We start from the raw sequence: 13,642 nt of genomic DNA, 5'->3' as shown, positions 1-13,642 counted from the left end.
TTTAATTATTTTAAGAGCTACCTTCAGCTGGTGGTCAAAGGTCACATTCAATCAGTTAAAGCGCTATATTAATTAACAAAATATCATAGTACTTATAGCTTTAAAAAAACTGTCTTCAATTTCCAAAAAAAAGGTCTTTTTTTTAGTCAGAAATAAAACATTCTGTCAGGTTTTCTGATTTGCTGTTCTGTTGTCAAAAAATTCAGTTTGTAACACTTTCGTTTCACCAGCAGGAGATGCGATTCCTTCTATTTCCTGCAAATGTTTGGCCAGGATGCCATCACTGCTACGAACGTACATTTTGTCACCATGCTAAAATAACTTTTAGTAGAATTGAGTCTCATCAGTGAAGTTAATAATTATAATTTCCCATGCTTCAAAATTCGGTTGCAATTCTGCAAATTATTACCATGGCCCCTAATGCATTGCTAAATTAAACAAAGGAGACTTTTATTAAATGACAAGTGAAAGTGCAACGGCACCTTGCCGCAGTACCCACTCACAGAGACTGAGTGGAGAACCAGACAACAAGTCACCTTGGGCTGCTCTTGAGTACTACCCAGGGGTTTGGTCATTAGGAGATTTTTAGGAGCAGGTTGGCTGCTTGCCCTCTTAGCAAGCCAATGATGTATACCACAGGATGATCTTAAGACAATTGAACATATTTTCCACAGAAAATAGTTGTAATCTAAACAAAATTAGCTAACAGAAAACATTTTCACATCACAGATGTTGATAATTACTAATGTTCTGAAATGTTATACAGATTTGATACCTGACATAGTTCGACAGAAAATTTTGCAAAGTGAATTTGGGGAAAAAAAATCAGTGCCAAACTTCTCATCTAAAAATAACAGCAAGGCCTTGCAGTAAATTGAATTGAGAATTGAAGGAAAGTTTCAAGATCTAATTTCTGTACACTTCCACAAACTCAGGTAGTGTACATTTCATGTTGACTGACTATTAATGCTTTGAAACACTTTAAATGTATCCAGTTTTCCCCAGAAAGCGAGCGTACAGGCCAAAAGACAGGAAATATCTTACAGAAATATCAGAATGTGGAAGAATAGCACCTGAATATGGGATGCAATGTAGTTTTAATATCTCTTCATAAAGTTACTATTAGAACAGCCTGATGAGGAAAGTGAGATCTGTTTTATTTAGCTTGGCTGTTATTTGTCATACAGTAAGACAAGTTCTGAAATGCTGCAATTATGATGTGCAGGATAGTAACAAATACTTGTTCAGCATTACTGTGCAGCTGCATTTCATGCATACTGCTATTTTAAATATGCATCAATGCAAAAACATTTTTGCTCCGAATATTATTTCTGGGATATAAACAAATTTAACATCCTGCCAATCAAACTTCTCTGACAGCATCAATAATTATGATCGAACTGTATTTCAATTACTCTTTCATTACACTGATCTAAATGACAGTTCCTTCTTCAAATCCTAAGGATTTTACAGTTTTATGTTTTACAATATGACAGTTTTATTGATATTACTTAATATATTATTTAATTTTGATGTATGGTTTTAAACCTACAGTAATGATCAATGTATTGATGAAATAATATATTTCCCAGCAAAGAAAAATGGACTGATCTTGGCCTTGCATATTTACTTTTTCCTTATCCACTTGATGTGTGAAAGAAGATTTATATACGGAAGCTATTCCAAAAGAATTGAAAGGCATTCCAATCTTAAAAAGACAGTAAAGTTATTTTATAAGTATTTCTTACAGAGAAAGCTCGATATTACATAAAGCATGTAAATATACTATATATATGACTAAACAGCAATGAAAATCCTACAGTTATTCTAAACTTTAACAATAGCAACACAATAAAAACACTTAAAGTTGCACTGTTGTTGGTAGGTCAGTGACACAGGAAACTTAGAAACTATGGACTGCTTTGGAAAAGCTAATAATGAATGTGATGCAGGCTGAGCAGTGAGTGAGGAGTACTGTAGCTCTACAACTACTGGGAAATTTGTCCAATTTGTTTGCAAGCTATTAGTGGCTTCATAGCATCTGTTTTCATTTATCTATACTGAGGAAGTTCTGAATATTTTTCATTTAGATCAAAGTAACTGAAAAAATCGTGACTGTTTATTCAGGTTTAGTGTTAGCAGTTTTGGAGTGCTCCTAATGGTTAATTTATTCAAAATGGACAGACTGTTGCTGGTATCTGTGTGATTTGACATGAAATCAAAATATGTTCATTATTTTTTTAAATAATGACTCAACAAAAAGAAATCAAATATTTCCAGTCCAAAGATGATATACTAAAAGCAATTGGGAGTTGAAATGATGAAATAAATTAACCTAATGAGTAATTTTGGGAAATTCAGTTGCAAATGGATATAACTTTATTGGAATGAATAGCGTTTTGTTGCCAAAATGAATTTACCCCAACTTTATTACTGCATTTGCAAAATCTCCAGAGAAAACAAAATTATAAATAAAATTGTTTCAATATACATAAATGTTTCTGTCATGATCTGATGCATTTTTTGATTCCTGATTGAATAGAATAAACAGATTACTTGTTTTCCTGTGCACAAATGTTCCAAAAACAGTGAAACTGGCAAATAATGTCTACTGATTAATTTTTTTTAGAAAAAGTTCTTTAACTATACTGCATCATAACTTATAAAATATATCTTAAAGAAGCATGCATATTAAAACTTTCAATTCACCACTCAGACATGCTTAAATCAATCATTGTATTAAATATTATTACGTAATCTTTGGATAGATACTTAAACAATTTATGTGCAGATACATTGTAAATGTATATCCTTCTATGACTCTATTCTAGTTAGATAAATATTCAGTACATTTTTCTATATTACAGTTTTCAAAAGTGAATATTTTCATCAATTACGGAGAAAATAACTTTAAGAAGAGAATTGGTACAGCTGTGAGCTATTTTGTCTTTACCTGCAAGTAGAACTAAATGCCATAGAGAGGGATTGCTTTATTTGCATTAACAGATGCAGTAACACTGAATGATAGCTTGTTTTACTGTGGTAATGAAGCTATATAAAAAGTACAATATGCATTTTAATATTCAAATATTATTCCCATATTGGAATAATCCTAGTCAATGTGTTATCCATATGGGCAGTTTTGCACAAAAGTATTCAAGGCTAGTAGCTCCCTTCGAATGGTATAACTGTCCAAAGTTTTTTTTATTAGACAATAACTGAGCAGTTCTAGAAAGGTTGCTCTCCTCATTGTTTATACAGAAATCAAAGAATCTTAGTAATACCTGTACAAGAAAGCTTATTTATTAATGTCCTTGGAATGCGGCAGAAAAGGTGCATCCTCGCAGTCAACTGGGAGATTTGCGCTTTGTGGTTCTATTTTTACAAGAATGGGCTGATTTGTCTTAGGCTATTACCGTCTATTACTGCTGGAAGTATCCTGTAAAGGTGGGAAGCAGCGAATCCTGGCATTCTGCCTAAAGAGAAATCAATGAAACAAATTAATCCTTCGCAGGCTGCAATGACACAGTAATCCATCATTCAGAGCTGCTTTTATACACGAAATCAGGGAGCAGGCAGGGAGAAAGAGCCCTGGGGGATACCATAGACACTCACTCACAAAATATTGCAAAAAAAACCTAGGGAATCATTTCATTTGGTTGCGCTACGTTTTGAGTTGATTGTCCGATGTTAATAATTTCAATGAGTTAAATACTGATCCCAAGGTATGCACCCAAGGCTAAATGGACATTTATTGCGAGGTGCAAAATTACTGGAAATTATACTTAATTGTATGAACAAATAAATAAGAACTTGACCCTGGCGTGGCTTAATGAATATGGGGCTCGCTGCCCCACAAAGTAAATAATTACAAATAGAACGTTGAAAAAAGTCGACTTGAGCAACCATTTGTCTTCCTAAAATACAAGTGAGCAAAAAGTACACGCAAAGGTAGTGACGGCGGGTAGAAGTTTCCGTTTACATCCGATGTGACCCAACCATCATCCGCTACTACCCTTTAAAATATTGATCATTTTATGTTAGTATGTGGAGCCCGCGCCCGCCTGCCAGTGTTGAGCTCCGACTCTCATAAGCCTTATGTCTTATTCCATTAATGTAGATATTTCAGCCACACTTCACAGACTACACAAGATATCTTCTTGAATGCAAACCTAACTCAGGAAAACGTGGCATGAACCATGCAGAATCAGATTCTGTTACAGGTGCCGATTGAGTATCCGTGCTTTATCTCCCTACAATCTACTTTTTAGCATCTTGCCATAGATTGCATATCAATCAGATAGGTAAACAGATAACTGTGTTTCAGTGAGGTCCTAGTCCTATTGACTAGGACCATTGCTATAATGTGAATGAAGTGAACAGTTCTGTGCGTTTTACTTTCAATTGCTCCTGGTCAGTTGGGTTCAAAGCCGGCAGCAATATAACAACCACTTGGTGATATAGACACTGTGAAGTACTGAATTAAAATCCTCACTGAGTTAAAATAGAAGTGCCTCATCAAAATTAATGCAACGATATTTCTAACCAATAAGCTGTTTCATGAAGATTATATTACATAAAAGCTGCTTTGCCAAGTTAGAAATAAAGACACAAGACAACTAAGAAGTTATTATTAATAATTGGGCCCAACTGAATAGTCAGTGGCATTTATTACAGTGCGTGCACAGTTATAGCTTATAGATAGAATAGAAAATTTTAGTCGTGCAGTGCAAATGTGGGCATTTTTACATTAAGTCAGTGCTCCCGAGTAGTGTGCGTGCCATGGAGTTGGCCTAATATTTAATACACATCATTAAATACGAAAGCGTTAACTCCAGAAGATGCCGAGTGCCCCTGAACGCTGAATGCACCAAGATGACAACACTTTATGATTGCCATAATTGAAGATATAGCAAGCGATACAATTATGTTTCAGCGGTAAACTGCTCTAGAAGATGTGTTCAAGGTGGTTTGTAATTCCGGATCTTAATTCGCGAGAGTAAATGTTGCTACGTCTTGTATTATAGATCTAGACCGTAACTTCTTTCTGTTAAAAATACTGTCTGGTGGGGTTGCTGTTATTTTTTTAAATTATTTTCTATTGAATAAACTTGTAATAAGACGAACTGTAAAATAACACGCTGTATTGAGAATGGCGGGAAATCTCTTGTCAATTACATACCCTCAGAAAGAAGAGCGCGAAAATATTGCAACAAAAGTGTTGACATTTTAAATCATCGTGGCAGTTTAACAAAATAAACTTTTAACCTCAGTTTTCTTAAATTGCCGCACTCATTTCAAAATGTCATGTCTTTCTGTAGGAAACAAAAACTTTTTTTAATGGAAAGGACTTTTAAATACGATGTAGGCTTTGATGAAGCAGCAAACCACTTCAGCTCACGTCATCATCTAATCTGATTGATAAGCTATCTGAAAATGTATCATAAAGCAACGGGAGCTGAAATACCAATGTCACTTGCTGTTGGTGCTCTACACCTTGCGTTTCATTGCTAATTTATGGGTTTTGGTAACGAGTGCTTTCAAATTCCCCCGCCCCTCCCACTTATTTTAATAAGACGTGGTCCAATTTCCCCCAGTTCGAATGAAACGATTAAGGCACATTTTCTCTCTGCGCTTGTCAGTTTTGTGGGAGAAGCTCTAAGGAGAAGCTGAGCAAACACCTGAGATGTGAGATGTGAGGGCTGTAAAACCCTGTAATGGAACAATTTCACTCCCTGCTTCCAGAGGGAGCTCACAGCAGAACGCGATCACCGTCCATCCCTCACTCCAATATCCATCTTCCACATATAGCATAGAGGTCTTTCGACCTTCTGCACGCTTCCCTAAGTGCCTTCTTTCTGCATGTATTATGCTCAAACAAATCAATGAAAACATCATTTATATATTTAATATGAACAGAATTTGAGTTGGAAAAGATAAACATGTAACCAATTGGAGTTTGACTTTGCTGCAAACAGCTATCCCCCCCTTCCCGCCCCCATGGCACCGTGCTCAAATTGTGACAGGTGAAATCTTTCATTGAATCGTTTCTACGAAAGTTCTCACTTTTCCCTCTAAGCCATAGACAAGGAAACATGAGCTAGGCTCCAATGACATTCATATAACTGTTAATGCATATCCCACTTCTGGCTTCTCACATGCCAGACGTTTCCCCTCCCCCATCCTCACGTAGACTCACAGAAGGGTGCATGTGTTTGACATTTTACATAGAGAAAACATAGCATTTAATTTAAATCATTTAAAAAAGCTGTCGATTCATTTGACGAGCAATATTATTTGTGAGCACAATATTGGGCATCGTGATCGTCTTATCGTCCTGCGTTAATTATACAAATTATTATTTAGTCAGAAATCTGTATAAATCACGGTAGGATATGTTATGTGAGATGAGATGGTTTCTCAGAGAAAAGGAGAAAAAAATCACTGATATTGATTCAAATGCTACGCACTCTTCAGCAGATTAGAAATCACGTGATCCAAATCAGTAGTCACGTATCTATTGGAACAAAATGTAGTGGAGCTGGAATTATAGATTAAAGATTACTTTCAATCACGCTTCCTTTTGATCAGACTTTAATCTATATATGAATTGAGCTGTGGGAACTTTAATAATGATATTAGCTAGAAGTCCATACAAATAATGTTAAATGCATATTTGAGTTACAGACCAGGATAATATGGTTCTAGTCACCCTTGCTCGATTGAAAATTCAATTAAATTATTAACACTTTCCAGCCTGATTCTTAAGATGTAAGGGAATTGGTCCTTCTTATGGATTCACCATTAAATATATGTAGGTTGCCTTTAGAATTGGCCTTCTAAATGTCAGTTGTCCAACCAGAGGATTATTGGGGTCGGCTGATTGGCCTCGACTCTAAGTGTGTAAGAAAGATATCTTCCATAATTTAAGCAGTTTGCCTTTGGGAAAGAAAACGAATAAATAGTTGCTATCCTCATACCACAATAGACAAATATTTGCTGTGCATTATGATTCTTGATGCTTCGGGAGGGTTATTACTAAATATACATTTATGACTTTATTGTGCACTTTGGAAGTGCATCATTTTCTTTTTTTTCATTCACGGGGGCTATTTGCTTCTCAATGGGATGCCCACAGTCCGTTGTATCGGAGCTGGTGGTCACTTCAATGAATAGATCCATGCCGACTCCAGGAGTTAGATTTAAACAGTTGATATTGGGTTCGGTGAAATACTCTAAGTCCCAATGAACTGTCATTCGGTGTTAATTGTTTTCTTTCCTTCTGGTCCCTACATCTTGTCTAGGCTAGCACAGTCCCGTCAGATTCAATTCTACTTGATGGTTCGTGGCATTCCAGCGATTATGGCTTTAGTCCACGTACTTTTTTCTTAAAAAGCAGCCAAGATCAAATCACTATTTAATCGCAACTGATCAGTTAATACTATGATTATATCAAACATCAGAATGACTAGACTGCTAGCCCCAATAAATTTTCTTTCATCAAAACTGTATTCCCTTTAAGTTTCTGAGTCCATTGTGCATAATTAAACTTTGATACAGGAATGTGAAAATAAAGACATATGAAGGCAATGAAATGAAAGGGAAGAGAATTCGTGCAGAAATCACAACCCGACCCCTTAGAAGAGCGACGAGTAAAGGAAACAAACCCGTGTTAATACCAAACTCACAATTAAGTCCAAAACTGTATTGAAATCATAGTTATTACTACCAGAGAAATGTGATTACTTTTTACATGGGTAATGCCCGCCTGTGCAAAGCATGGAATGAAAAGCTAGGATTATTACTGCGGTGTTGGGGAAAGTTTGCAAACTTTTACTCATTAAACAATTGAAATTACCTGTCATTAAAATTCACTTTACTCAGAACAGCTTGGGGTCTCTCCACGAGTTCAAGGGGAACTGCGTAGAAAAGGATTCGGGGGCAAAGTTTGTGTGTACTTTTCGAACGTCCATGCCCGGAGCGAGCACGCTTCAACAGGGCATGCGTTTACTTAATGCTGTGAGATGAGTCTGATCATAGGACTCTGATCACAAGTAATATATGGAATCCTTTGGAGTCCTTAGTTAAACCGTCGGTTTGTTTGATGCTAATAGATTTATGATATCTGCTTATACGCCCATTCGCCGTAATTAGCATGTATGTTCTAAATAGATGGCGGTTTTGTGAGCAATAAAGCAATTACCCATTGCTGGGGCTGACAGTCCTTCCAAGAAGATCCAACCACCGTCTAATCGTAAAAGTAATCTAAGCATCAGTGTCCTGCTAAAAAATCAACTCCCAAACTACCACTGTTTTGAAGGTATCTTCAGAGGCGATGCTAAGCAATCCAAAGTAAATGATTCCCATTGACATGTTGCAAAAGTTTTGATGTTGAGCTGTCCTTTTATGATCTAATTTGTAATTTCATCCGACCTGCACGTTTGGCTCGCACGCTGAGGCTATTTTGCTAATGCAGAACATGGTCAGATATGTATTTCATTCATATGGTCCGGAATGTTTCTTAGTACTGTTCGTCTTTTAGCTGTTTTTTTCTTGTTGCTAGTCCACTAGTCCACATTTTATACAACGAACACTCATTGTCTATTTCATTTACATCCACCGTATTCCCCAATTTGAAAAGGCGCATCCTTCCTAATTAAGTATATTGAATTGTTTTGGTCTTTTATGCGCCGCGATAGGGGGTTTAAGTGGGAGCAGACTGGAAGGTTTACATTTGTTTTACCTTTAAATGTGATCTTTAAATCTGCTATTGGGATTACACACCTAATGACCGCGGTAAATATATGTTGTATACGTTGTTAAGATTCCAGATAAGTGCATATAATACAGTAACTTTACCTCTTTGCAATTAAAGATTTACCTCTGTTGTAATTAAAGATTTCTGCTACCTGGTTTGCAATATGTTACCATATTACCTACAGTGAAAGGAAAATTAAATATTCAAACAAACTCCCTTTAGGCCCAAACTAGCAGCAAATTCGTGAATGGAATGCTTTATGGGTCCTGATTAGAAAAAAAATAATTGCGTTAAATTGTTTTTGATGAAACCAGACCGCACGTATTGAGGAACTGATAGCAGCAAACTATTGGGGAAAAAAAGTTTTCACACTGAACTGTTTTGTCATCCGCAATGCAACTATTATATAAATCTAACACATTCATTAAAAACTTGCTCAAGTGGAGGACCCCAGACATGTCAATGAGAGGGGATTGAGTTAAAATGTGGGTTTATTACAAGCCAATTATAAGGCCTCCAAAAATTCCTAAGGCTTTCGATTTGTTTTGAGATTACATTAAAGAAGAGGGGTGAGGCAATTAGCTGCGCTGATTCTAACGGTAAATGCAGGTAAAGGCGGGTTTTCGCTTTCTCGCCAAGTTTCCATTAAGTGCGATTAGATGTGTCTATTCAGATCCGATGATCCACAGAGAGAACGCCAGTAGATAAAAGGCGATGTCAAGTGACCTTCTCGTCCCTTTCACACCAAATTCACCCCCAGAATAGCCAGGGATGAATTCGGACAAAGAACCCCCTCCTCTTCTTTTTGACGCTTCAAGAGACTTAAAGAACGAGAGTTAGCTTTAAAAATGCTTCGTGTATATTTTTACGTGTTTTAAACATCTGTCTGTTATTATCACACGTAGGATGTGACCTAAAGTTCTCCGTGCCTGTTTACAGTTGAGTAAAAATATCCAGAAAGCCGGTATTGCTTATATAAACAGCTAAAGTGATCCGCATCTGTCACTAGCATACCCCCTTACTGGTGGCTGTGGGATAAAAGATAACTTTCTTTAGACAAATTAGGCCGAGGCACAGGAATCTAACACCAAATGCTGCAGGATTCAGCCATTCTCAGTAATGCCAGTGGAACTAACCTCTGGATGGGATCATCTTAGTCACTTAATCACCTTATTTATTGCCGATTAAATCAAGTGAGTGTTAGCTGTTGGAACCTAAAAATAAAATAACGTTTTACGCGATGAATCCATGAAGTGTTTCTGTTTCATTCATTTATCCCTGCGCGACCGGGAGTCAAAGAGAGATCTCAGTAAGACCAGGGCAATGCTCAGTTGGGTAACTTTATATGTTGAGTCGAAAGCAGGGCATAGATAAAATACTGCAGTGAATTGGGAAGAGAATGAGTGTGTTGCCTTTGTGCTTATTTCATAGTTTCTCTTGGTTGTGCATTTTGGTTGCCATTAAGATTTCGTGCGCAAATTAAGGGTCAGACACACGATTCCTTAGCTTTCAAAAAGAATTCGCGGCTCATGTTTGCATTTGAGTGGAGAAAGTGCAAGAAAATGTCTCGTGTAAAAAAAAGTTTTGCACCGTGGCTGACTCGATACAGCTGGAAAAGTTAAAATTCTCTCTCTCTCTCTCTTTGCCCTCGGGAACTCTGCGAAAAAAAACCTTGGGTAATGGGGCAGGTCAGCGGCCCTAACAGGAGGGAGGAGATCTGACTGAAAGACCAGCCATTTTTTTTCCAAGATTTACAAAAGTCTACAAACCAGATGCTCTTAGTGGGTGGGTTGGCTGCAGAAATCGGGGGACAAAATGCATTAATTCTCACTGGAAAATCTTCACTCTGGCTATGTTATAACCACTATTACCAACATGCATCTTTGTTTTAAATTTACAAGATTGTGTTTTGAAATATCTAAAGAAGCCTGCAGCATGTTGATATAAATTCAAGGCTATTCAAGTAACATCTGCAACCTGCTAAAGCAATGCCACTTTTTCAGCTAGGTGGAAATTAATTTACAGGACAAAATATCTGTGGCAGAAAAAGATACAATAACTTAAAACTGCAATCAGATAACTGTGTATTCTTCAGGATGGGAATTGAATACGGATGAAGTAGTTTGGTTTGGGAGTGTACCTAGAAATGCAGCTCTTAAACTCAGAGTCTAAAAAGTACAGGAATAAAAAAGTCAACTGAACTGCATGGCATAGATGCAGTTGAACCATGTCGGTACGGTCATTCATTCCAAAATATCTCGAGGATAAAACAGAAAGGTTGGGAGGGACCGACTCCATATCATTTTGCCACCGGTTCTCTCTATCTCAGGCCCGGCCTGAAAAGATCCGACCTCCCGCTGAAGATAATTTTCCCCCCTTTTCTCCGTCTCTGAACAGCACATAATGAATCCCGCAATTTCTCTTACACTCACTTACAGGATTGTTGCTTTGTTCTAACTACTTTCGCAGTACCTTCTGTCAAAACACTACCGTATTTATTGAAATGGAGAAGGGGAACTGTAAGACCAGGGAAAGGGAGAGAGAGTGGGCGAAGAGTGACTGAGGGCTCGGGCAGCAGAGTATATTGTGTGTCTGTATTCCGGGGCCAGTCGATCATTTTGCTGTTTCTTTATCTGTTGACACTATCACTTAGCCAAACATTGGCCAATCGATCTTTTCATTAGGTGATCAAACAACAAATAGGGCAGGTGAGAAGCTTACTTTCTGAAGCTTACAAGTTGGGTATACCTTGGCTTGACGCCGCTCTTGATTTTTTTTAACAAGAACATATCAATTGGAACATGGGGGTAGGAGGAAGATTCCTGCCTCTTGTGCGCTATACTACATATACCGAATGTCTATAATCTAGTTACACTAAGATTGGCGACAATAGTAATCAGAAGATACGCACACATTAATAAATCCAGCGTTACTCCTTGTTTTACACATTAGAATGGCTCTGGGACAACGTTGCCGCGACCGTAGGGAAAATATTCGGTCGCGAACAGCCTTACCATTGCAACACATATTCTATGATATACAATAATAATTTCCTTAGCATTAGAAGACACAAGCAGAACGTCAAAGATATTTGGTAGCACAGCATGTCAGCCCCGTGTTTAAAGAATTGAGTGTTTCAGGGAGCGGCGGGCTATTTTGAGCGTTTTTTTTTCTAAAATTGAAGCATAATACAGATAATGAAAGTAAAGTTGTTACTTGCCTGCCTGGCGTGCTTTGACGATTCTCGCTCTCGTCTGTTACAGGTGCTTGCTTTCAGCTCTTCACACTTCCAGCAAGTTGCTAGAAGAGAAGCGGCAGCCTCCCTTCCACTGTCCACTCTGCCCCCATTCTAAGGAGGAAAACCCTGATGATACACTTACAGAATTTTCTCTTTGTTCCCTTTAATCTTATTCGTTTCACCTTTTCACTGATCATAAGACATGACCGAGACTTTATTTAAGAAGCCAGAGAGAGACAGAGAGAAGGGGAGGGGGAGGGGGAGAGAGAGAGAGAGAGAGGCGAGATCCACTGTTGCATAATAACGGCGCTTCATCAATGCATATACAATAGGGGTGGCTGAGGATGGCAACCGATTGTAAACTGTGCTTAGTCAAGGCAACATGCTAGAGTCGAATTCATTCCATTAAACTTAAACTAGTTAATCAAATTCGTGTGCGTATGTGTACGTTGAATGGTGCAAAAGGCCGTTGTTGTGTATTCTTTTAAGTTATCTAACCAATTATGAAGGTTAGCCACGCTGAGTTTACGCTTTGTTTTTGAACAAACTAAATATTAGAAGGAATGGGTGCAATGCATATATTAATCATACCGACAGTAAGTATACTGTCTTACTTAGGTCTGTTTGTCACTGAGAATCTATTTGCTTTTATAACAGTTAAGTTTTTTTGTCATGGCTGATTTGTAGAAAATAGGCGATAAACATTACATCTTCAAGTTTCAAACATTGCTGCAATATGTGTAGAGCAGTAACCCAGAATTTAGTGAAACGAATAATGATCTGGGCGGTGGATTCACAGTTTTCATTTGATCCACTAATGTAATGATTAATTCTGAAATTTTAGGGTTAATAACATTGGGATTAATAGTTTAGAATACTTACTTTAAAATTCAATAAATTATTCGCATTAAACAAATCCCTCAATAAAAGCCCATCTGGTGGGTTATCCAGCTGGGTGTGTATTATATTTGATAATTGTCTACTGTACGCTAGATGGCAGCCGGATACAGCTGTTCTGAGATTTAATTTGCGTCAAATACAAGGCACGTTAACAGCCTCCGCACTTTCTGCTGGACTTATCCTACAGTTACAAGCACAGCTCCCCAGTCTACAACACAATGGCAACTTTCCGTCCTCTGCAAATCACAATTGAAATCTCACCGGCATTGTAGCGAGGCATCAAAGGATAATTCGAAACAGAATAAAAATGAAATGTAAAAAAACAGTCGCTCACCGAATTAATATTGCAACAGCAAAAACATTGTGGTTTTTTTTCTCTTTGACACAAAAGGGATGAGCTGCCCGTGTTATTTATTTATTTTTAAACAATGATCCATCAAAAAATGCCGAAAAGAAAGTTTCATTGTCAACTAACTTTTTTTTGCATAATCTGAAATTTCGAGGCAGCTCGCTGCATTGTTTTATTACAAGCACAGGGTCCTCGTGTTGCTTTTTTGTGGTGACCACAGGCGACCCATACTAATAAGGTCTCAAAGTAAATACCAGCGCAGGAGATCTAATGTAAATTTTGCTTGTCAGAGCGTCGTAGGTAATAAATAAGACGGCTAACCAATAGTGTGCAGGAGGCTGGCTAACCTTAGCCTCCCCAGCCCCGATTCAGGGCTATGACCAGTCGCCTTTGATTA

The 13,642-nt window shown here is 37.6% G+C and overlaps 1 long non-coding RNA gene across 1 annotated transcript; it reads right to left on the bottom strand.

Moving 5' to 3' along the window:
* Positions 1–1,709: 1,709 nt before the first annotated feature.
* Positions 1,710–13,532, bottom strand: LOC145343161 (uncharacterized). The gene is made up of 3 exons (XR_013886685.1): positions 13,231–13,532; positions 11,975–12,107; positions 1,710–3,472 (listed from the first exon to the last, which is right to left on the bottom strand). It is a non-coding gene; the product is annotated as an uncharacterized LOC145343161 (long non-coding RNA).
* Positions 13,533–13,642: the final 110 nt, after the last annotated feature.

The sequence above is a fragment of the Carcharhinus amblyrhynchos genome, chromosome 5 (assembly GCF_965287045.1).
Source record: "Carcharhinus amblyrhynchos chromosome 5, sCarAmb.v2.hapA, whole genome shotgun sequence".
Taxonomy (NCBI): domain Eukaryota; kingdom Metazoa; phylum Chordata; class Chondrichthyes; order Carcharhiniformes; family Carcharhinidae; genus Carcharhinus; species Carcharhinus amblyrhynchos.
The sequence above is the reverse complement of the archived record's forward strand: the minus strand, read 5'-3'. Positions and strand labels throughout refer to the sequence as shown.